Source organism: Teleopsis dalmanni, chromosome 1 (assembly GCF_002237135.1).
Source record: "Teleopsis dalmanni isolate 2A chromosome 1, ASM223713v2, whole genome shotgun sequence".
NCBI lineage: Eukaryota > Metazoa > Arthropoda > Insecta > Diptera > Diopsidae > Teleopsis > Teleopsis dalmanni.
The window spans coordinates 43,030,497-43,037,903 of record NC_051846.1 but is presented as its reverse complement, the minus strand read 5'-3'; positions in this window follow the sequence as shown (position 1 = coordinate 43,037,903).

The window sequence follows — 7,407 nt, the reverse complement described above, 5'->3', positions numbered from 1 at the left end:
TTTTGGGGTACAATATAGAAAAGGAAAGTATAATGTCGTCGCCGATGCACTATCTCGTCAACCTCAAACTACACTGGCCCTGGTGAATATACCTGATATGAAAAAAGAAGATGGACAGTCTTGTATATGGTTAACGAACTTGAGAAGAGCAATAACCGATAATCCAAGTAAATACCCCGACTATACTATCGAAAATAATCAGCTGTACCGTCGTATACCCAACTCTTATAGCAACGAGGGACATCCTTGCTGGAAATTGTGTGTACCGCAAGCCATTCGGCCTCAAGTATTAAAAGAGTGTCACAATGATATCACGGCAGGGCACTTAGGTAATCAAAAAACGATCCTTCGAGTTACATCGAGATATTTTTGGCCAGGAATGTATCGCGACATCAAAGAATATGTGCGGAAGTGTGATACCTGTCAAAAATACAAGGTCAGTCAACAGCCTAGTGCAGGAAAGATGTTAACGAGTTTACCAGAAGAGCCATGGGTAACAGTATGTGCAGATTTTATTGGGCCCTTACCACGTTCAGTTAAAGGAAATACGGTAGCGTTGGTATTTTTTGACAAGTTCTCTAAATGGGTGGAGATTATACCAATGAGGAACGCCACGACGGCCGGTGTTAAAAAAGCCTTCAGAGAAAACATCATGGCGCGGTTTGGGATTCCGAAGATCTTGGTCACAGACAATGGAACACAATTTACGAGCAAGGTGTTTCAAAAATTCTTAGTCGGATTGGGCATTCAACATCAACATACAGCCCCTTATACACCTCAGGAGAACCCGACTGAACGTGCAAATCGTACAATAAAAACAATGATCGCGCAAAACTCGATAGATGACCACCGACACTGGGACGAGTGTTTACCCGAAATCACGTTAGCGATAAACTCCTCAATTTCGTCTTCAACAGGTTTCAGTCCGGCATATATTACTTAAGGTAGAGAGCTTCGAATGCCGAGTACATTATATGATGCAGTGACACCAGGACTTGGAAGAGCTACAGAATCTCCCGATAACAAAGCGCGAAAGTTACTGGAAATATACGCTATTGCTAGCAGAAACATGGGAAAAGCATCACAAGACCAGGCAAGATATTATAACCTCCGACGACGGGAGTGGAAACCAGAACTTGGCACACTGGTACTTAATCGTTCACAACCACTATCTAATGCGCTAGACGGCTTTAATGCAAAATTAGCCCCGAAATATTCAGGACCGTATGAAGTAATAGACTTTGTATCACCGGTCATAATGAAGCTGCGTGAACTACATGGCGATAAAATAATTTCGGCTCACCTAAGTCGAATTAAACAGTATCATTGTTAATTTAAAATTATTTTGTACCACTTACTTAATCTTGTTTATCTTTATAGTTGTCATCATTCTGAAAATTCGCTGTCAGATGAGGTGAGCGAGAGTCGTCTGGAAGACATCCTGCAGATCACGGCCCCTCCTGATTGGTGGGACATACTTCATACACCTCCTCGAGTGACGAATAGCAGTGATTGCCCTCCAACGCCTCCAATTGCCAAAACCATTTTAAACCGCCAAGAAAATGACAACAAGCACTATCGCAAACGAAGCTGGCCGTTTAAGTCAGGTGATGCAGAAGCAAGAGATGACTACATGAACCATTTCCATGAGCAGCGACATATACAACACTCTATGAGACAAACCATAAACAACTGGGATTGTCCAGCAACTCCTCCAACCGCTAAAGCCATTCTACAACAGCAAAACGCCCACGAGAAAGCAATCACATCAAAGCATACTAATGAAGTTACCACTGCTGAATTTCTGAATGAAGACCTTAGCCCGGCGAGAATACTACAGAAGCAGGGCTACGATTTAAAGAAGTGGTCCAGAGGCAGGCGTCATCGATTCAAGGCGACATGGGACGGCAAGACTCGACTGATTCGTATTGCCAGAAATGGAGATATCCGTATTGATATCCTCTCGTAAAGGAAGGAGGGAGTGTGACGACTAATTTTTTTTGAATAAATTTTAGTCTTGCCACAATACGCATTTCACACGTTTTTAAAAAAAAAAATGCTGACGTCAAAGATAACTATAATTAAATAAAATTTGATTTTGTGTACTCCAACATATCTAACATATGCTATACATACCTTGAAATACCCTGACGAATATTGATTTTAATTAATATAGTTCGAACTATATTAATTAAAATAAATTTAAATTATTTTTCCGAACCGCATGAAACACATTTTATTAAAAAACAAAGCATAATCAAAACAAAAATAGAAAAAAATGAGAAATGTCATTTATTAATTTGTTTTGTGCATTTCGGTTGATCGCCAAAAATTGCAGCGGATAATAGAAAAAAGCTGCGAGTGTAATTTAAAGCTTTCAGAAGTCAACAACAGAATACCTGATGAGGGGAAATGTTGAGGGTATTGACCGAACAACGGCTAGCAAAAAAGTCCGCTCGACGCAGTTAGAAAAAAAGGAGAATAAAAGGCGCAAGCGGAGAAGTTTTCGGTCTCTTGGCTCGTGGTAAAGTTGAACGCAACGCATCGTACCGGTGGTGTTAATTATTTAGTTTTTTTATTTGTCCATATATAGAAATAATTTATTCAAAAATTATTTATATACTAAATTTAGATTTTTTCAACTTTAGTTATTTTTTTTTGTAAAATTAAAAATTGCTTAAGAGCATAAAGTATCAAATAAAACTTTGATTTTATTAATAAAAATTTACTTTGGTGCTATTTTCTTAGCCAACTTTTGCATCTCGGGATAATAGTGTTAATAGCCACAGTATAAAAGAAATAGTTGACGGCTTTAACAGTGGTCAACTAAAAGATTTTGTACTGGTGCTCGTTCGAACGTATAAACGTGTTGACACCACAAGCAAAAGACGTGGCGCGGCTTGGGTGTCTCTTTGTCTCCGATACGTGGCAAAGTTTAAATTGATTGGCGTTTCCTGATAATCATCGCTGGACGTTGTAAGCAGCCCTGATGTACCAGAGAGGGTAAGACTTATATATGTATACAATACAGTGCAGATTTTCGCGTAAGTAACTTCAATGTATAAGCGTGAATTTATAAGCTATTTTATTTAAATCGGACGAATTGCTTAAAAATTAACAAATTCCAAATTGTATAATTGAATATCTACAAACTTCATTCATTTAACTGGAAATGAGAAAAGTAACAACAAGGCAATCACAATCGTAAAGGCTTCAAGTTAAGCGCATAGGAGCATAAACTTTCTAAACACAACAAGCTCATGAATTATTAGTTCTTATGAAATAGAATCTATGAAAAAAAATGTATCTTTGTAAAAATTGAAATTAAACAACTGAAAACAAGATATTTGTGAAAAAATGTATTCTGTTATATGCAAATATAATCTTAATTAATTATAAAGTGTAACATTAAAAATTTAATTACTTAATCCACATTTAAGGAATGTAAAAATATTACATAAAATTCTAAGTGAAATACCAAAGTAATCTTCACATAAATTCTTCTTCCCTTATATTTTTATTTAAAAACATTTTATGAGTTTTTTTTATAAATTTTGTTGTATTTAAGTGAACACAAAAATGCATTTATAAAACGTTAAACTTAAAATATGATTAATTAATATTATTTTTTTTTAAAAACAGTAAATATATGCTGATTATTACGACGAGAATTGCAAAAGACATTATGTATTAAATTGTTTTTTGATTAAATACATTATGGTGATAACATAAATTACAAAATTGTAAAAAAAAATGGAAATCATAAATAATTTGATTATAATCGTACGAGTAATGTAAAGAATATATTTGATAAATGTCTTTTAGTTAAAATTATTATGTTATACATAATTACAGAATGTCAGAAAGAAAAAAACTTTAAATCAAAAATAATTACTTTGTTGTACGGCATCTTACTTCGACGGTAGAAACGACATTAGTTGAACGCTGGGTCCCCGCGAATGAAATTTTCTTGTAAGACCTTGGACTAGGCTGAGAACTACCCCGGCTAGGAAAAATTAGGTCCATTACAATTGTATATGTAGTCTTATATGTAAATCAAGCCAAGGTCGTCATGATACATCTTGACTAGTAGGATTTTCTGTAGGTTGGAGTTAGGGTAGTAATACGTCCTAACATTAATGAATGCTAACCAAGGCTGTAACCCAGCATAACACTTCTAATTTCCAGTTAACGACGTCTTCTGACAAAACACCAAGATTAGCACAAGTAGTGTCGTCTGACAGAAACATTTCAGGCACGTGGAAACAACAATCGGAACAATCATCGAAGCACAATTATTCCAAATAATCGTAGTCATCAAATTAGCAAACCAGCATTATATTATAATTATATTAGATTGTAAAACCTTATTTTATTTTAAATTCTCCTAATTAAATAATTGAATTACTACATCACATTGTCTTTGACTTCCAAAATAAAAATTCTATTGCAACGACCCCTGGACGACGGCTGAGTATACATCAGCATCATCAGCGACAGAAAGTGTGTCGTTACACTTTGTAGGCGAAAAGAAACCGATATATAACCTTTACGCTTACGACAAAGAGCTCAAATTTAAGCTGCAGAATGCAACTGATCGAGCTCGAAGGTTGGTCGAGAAATCAAAATACCAACAAAAACAATTTTATGATAGAAAAGGAAATACCCTTAACTTAGAAATAGGAAATAAAGTTTTATTAAGAAATGAAATAGGACATAAGCTAGAAAATAAATATATAGGCCCCTATGAGGTTATAAGTATAGATGATAAAAATAACTGTAGAATTAAAGTCAAGAACTTGCCTATTATTACGGTACATAAGGATCGACTTAAGTTATATAAAAATAAGGATTGAAAAAAAAAAAGAAAAAAAATAAATAAAACCGTATGCAAACAGTGTAATTGCAGGTAAAATATTGAAATACCATATATATAAATATTTTGTATTTGTATAATTTAATTTTTTTTCGTATATGTTATAATAATTTACACTGACGTCAGTTAACTAGATTATAAGAAAATTTGTAACTTAATTTTATAATTTGTAAAAATAATAATTTATAATATATATAATATATAATATCAATTGATAATTGTTAATCAGAATAATTTTATAATTCCACTCGCAATTATAAATCATTCTCCAAAAAATGGAGGTGTAGTGTGTACATAGCTTTGACTTATTTGCTGACCATGTTATTTTCTATTCTCATGGTAAACTGTGAAAAGTTTATGCAAAAGAAATATGATATCTTATTTTTATTTAAAAGAACTTGCGCGAGGCATAAATGCTGAGCTCGCAAGTCTCGATATGTGCACACTATCGTCCAAGCAAAGAATCTATAGTACAAAGAAGTGCCACGCTCATACAAACGAAATACCCACTTTATTTTGCTGGTGGATTTATAATAAATCCACCCAACCTCATGCAACAATGTTCGATCGAGTCACAACTGGTATGATGTCCAGTTCAAACCTATATGTGAGTCGAGTAAGGCTGACAAAAGCCCGACTGCATACGTATTCAATCATACATGCAACCCTCTGTATTACATTATATGCATGTTTGTATGTTTGTTCGCTGTAAAATGTTCAAGCGATCAAACAGCATTTCAGTGACGAAGTCAAAATTGTGTACATTTGATAAGTTTTTGAATTTAATAGCATATGAAACAAAATTACCTGTTTGATATTGTTATGAATTGTAGTGTAAAAACACATTACAAATTTATTTATGTCTCAAATCTGATTTTTTCCATTCTATGAAGCTTTATTCTTAAATGTTGTCCATGCGCAATGTTTCCGAAGCAATATCGTAATCACCAATTTTAACATTTCAATCCTTTGTAAATAGGATTCATGCGCTTCCTCAAACCAGGAAGCATTATTATTGGTTTTAGTGACTTCTATACATTTTTTCAATATAATTTTTCTTACTTTTCTAATATTTTTATTTTCTTTAAAATACTTTTCTAACACTTTTATATGAATCTTAAAAAAAAATTTTAAAATAATCACAAAAAGTCATCAAAAATTCAAACTATTAAGAAGTAGTTCCTTTTGAGGTAAATATATGCATGTGCAATAAAAAAAAACATACATATTAATATACTGTAGACTTAATGTCTCCAATATCACATTTGTACATACATAATGGTTTTTGTAGTGCATCATTTGTTGCAATAAAAAAAATAATATATTATATTACTCTTTACTCCTATGATATGAGCCTTTCCAGTACAAGAAGATAAAGCAACAAAGTATATCGAAATATTATTTGAGGGATTTCTTTACGATTCACTTCGCTACTAATCAATGTATATTAATAAAATAGACAAATAAAAAGAAGAAAGGCAAAAGGAACAGGCGTATAAAAACAATTGTGGGTTGCAATGAGTTTGAACTGGACATCATACCAGTTGTGATTCGATCGAACATTGTTGCATGAGGTTGGGTGGATTTATTATAAATCCACCAGCAAAATAAAGTGGGTATTTCATTTGTATGAGCGTGGCACTTCTTTGTACTATAGATTCTTTGCTTATACGGTGCCTACAATGGACCTAAGTGTAAAAGTACAATACTAGTTATAGAATATAGATGTAGTAGTATTTATCAAATTTAATATGTTCATACAATTTTATTTCATAAATTGATTAAAGCTTTGTACAATGAAAATATGTATAAACACTTATGGAAACCTGCAGGAGAAAGAAACAATAATACATTTTCTCTGTGAATGCCCGGCTTTAACGTCAAGAAGATATAGGTTCTTAGGAAAATACTTCTATAATAGTTTATCAGACTACTCAATGATGAAGATGAAAGATCTATTAAATTACCTAAATTCGGCGGGATGGATTAGGTCTCTACTCTTCTATACTAGGGTTTTTGGGAGGAATGTGGTAGCAAAATGGCGAAAAATCGTTACTTGAGATACATTTGAAGTTATCTTATGGCCTGCCACTGCAACAAACCAACCAATCATGTATAAACAGTAACTATAATAAAAACATTTTTAAATTTAAAATTCTTATATAAAAAATATATCAATTATATGATGTAAATGGAGCTCAAATAATTCTATATTTAAGAACATTTTTATTAATTAAATTAACATAATCATAGTTTACAAAAACATAATCATAAATAAAGTAAAATGAATTATTTTTTTGAAAAAATCGAGCTAATTTCTACAATAAATAGAAATTTAGATTTGATTTATTAATTGCAATTTTTTAAGGTACATTTTTGTTAATACTTTGATAAGTCTGAAAAATTACAATATATACCATTATAATGTACCTTATATTTCTAACAAACCTGTTAAGGCATATTTTAAATATATGTCTAAATAATTTTATAATATACCAAAACTGAATCAAATATTTTAAAAACTATTCAAT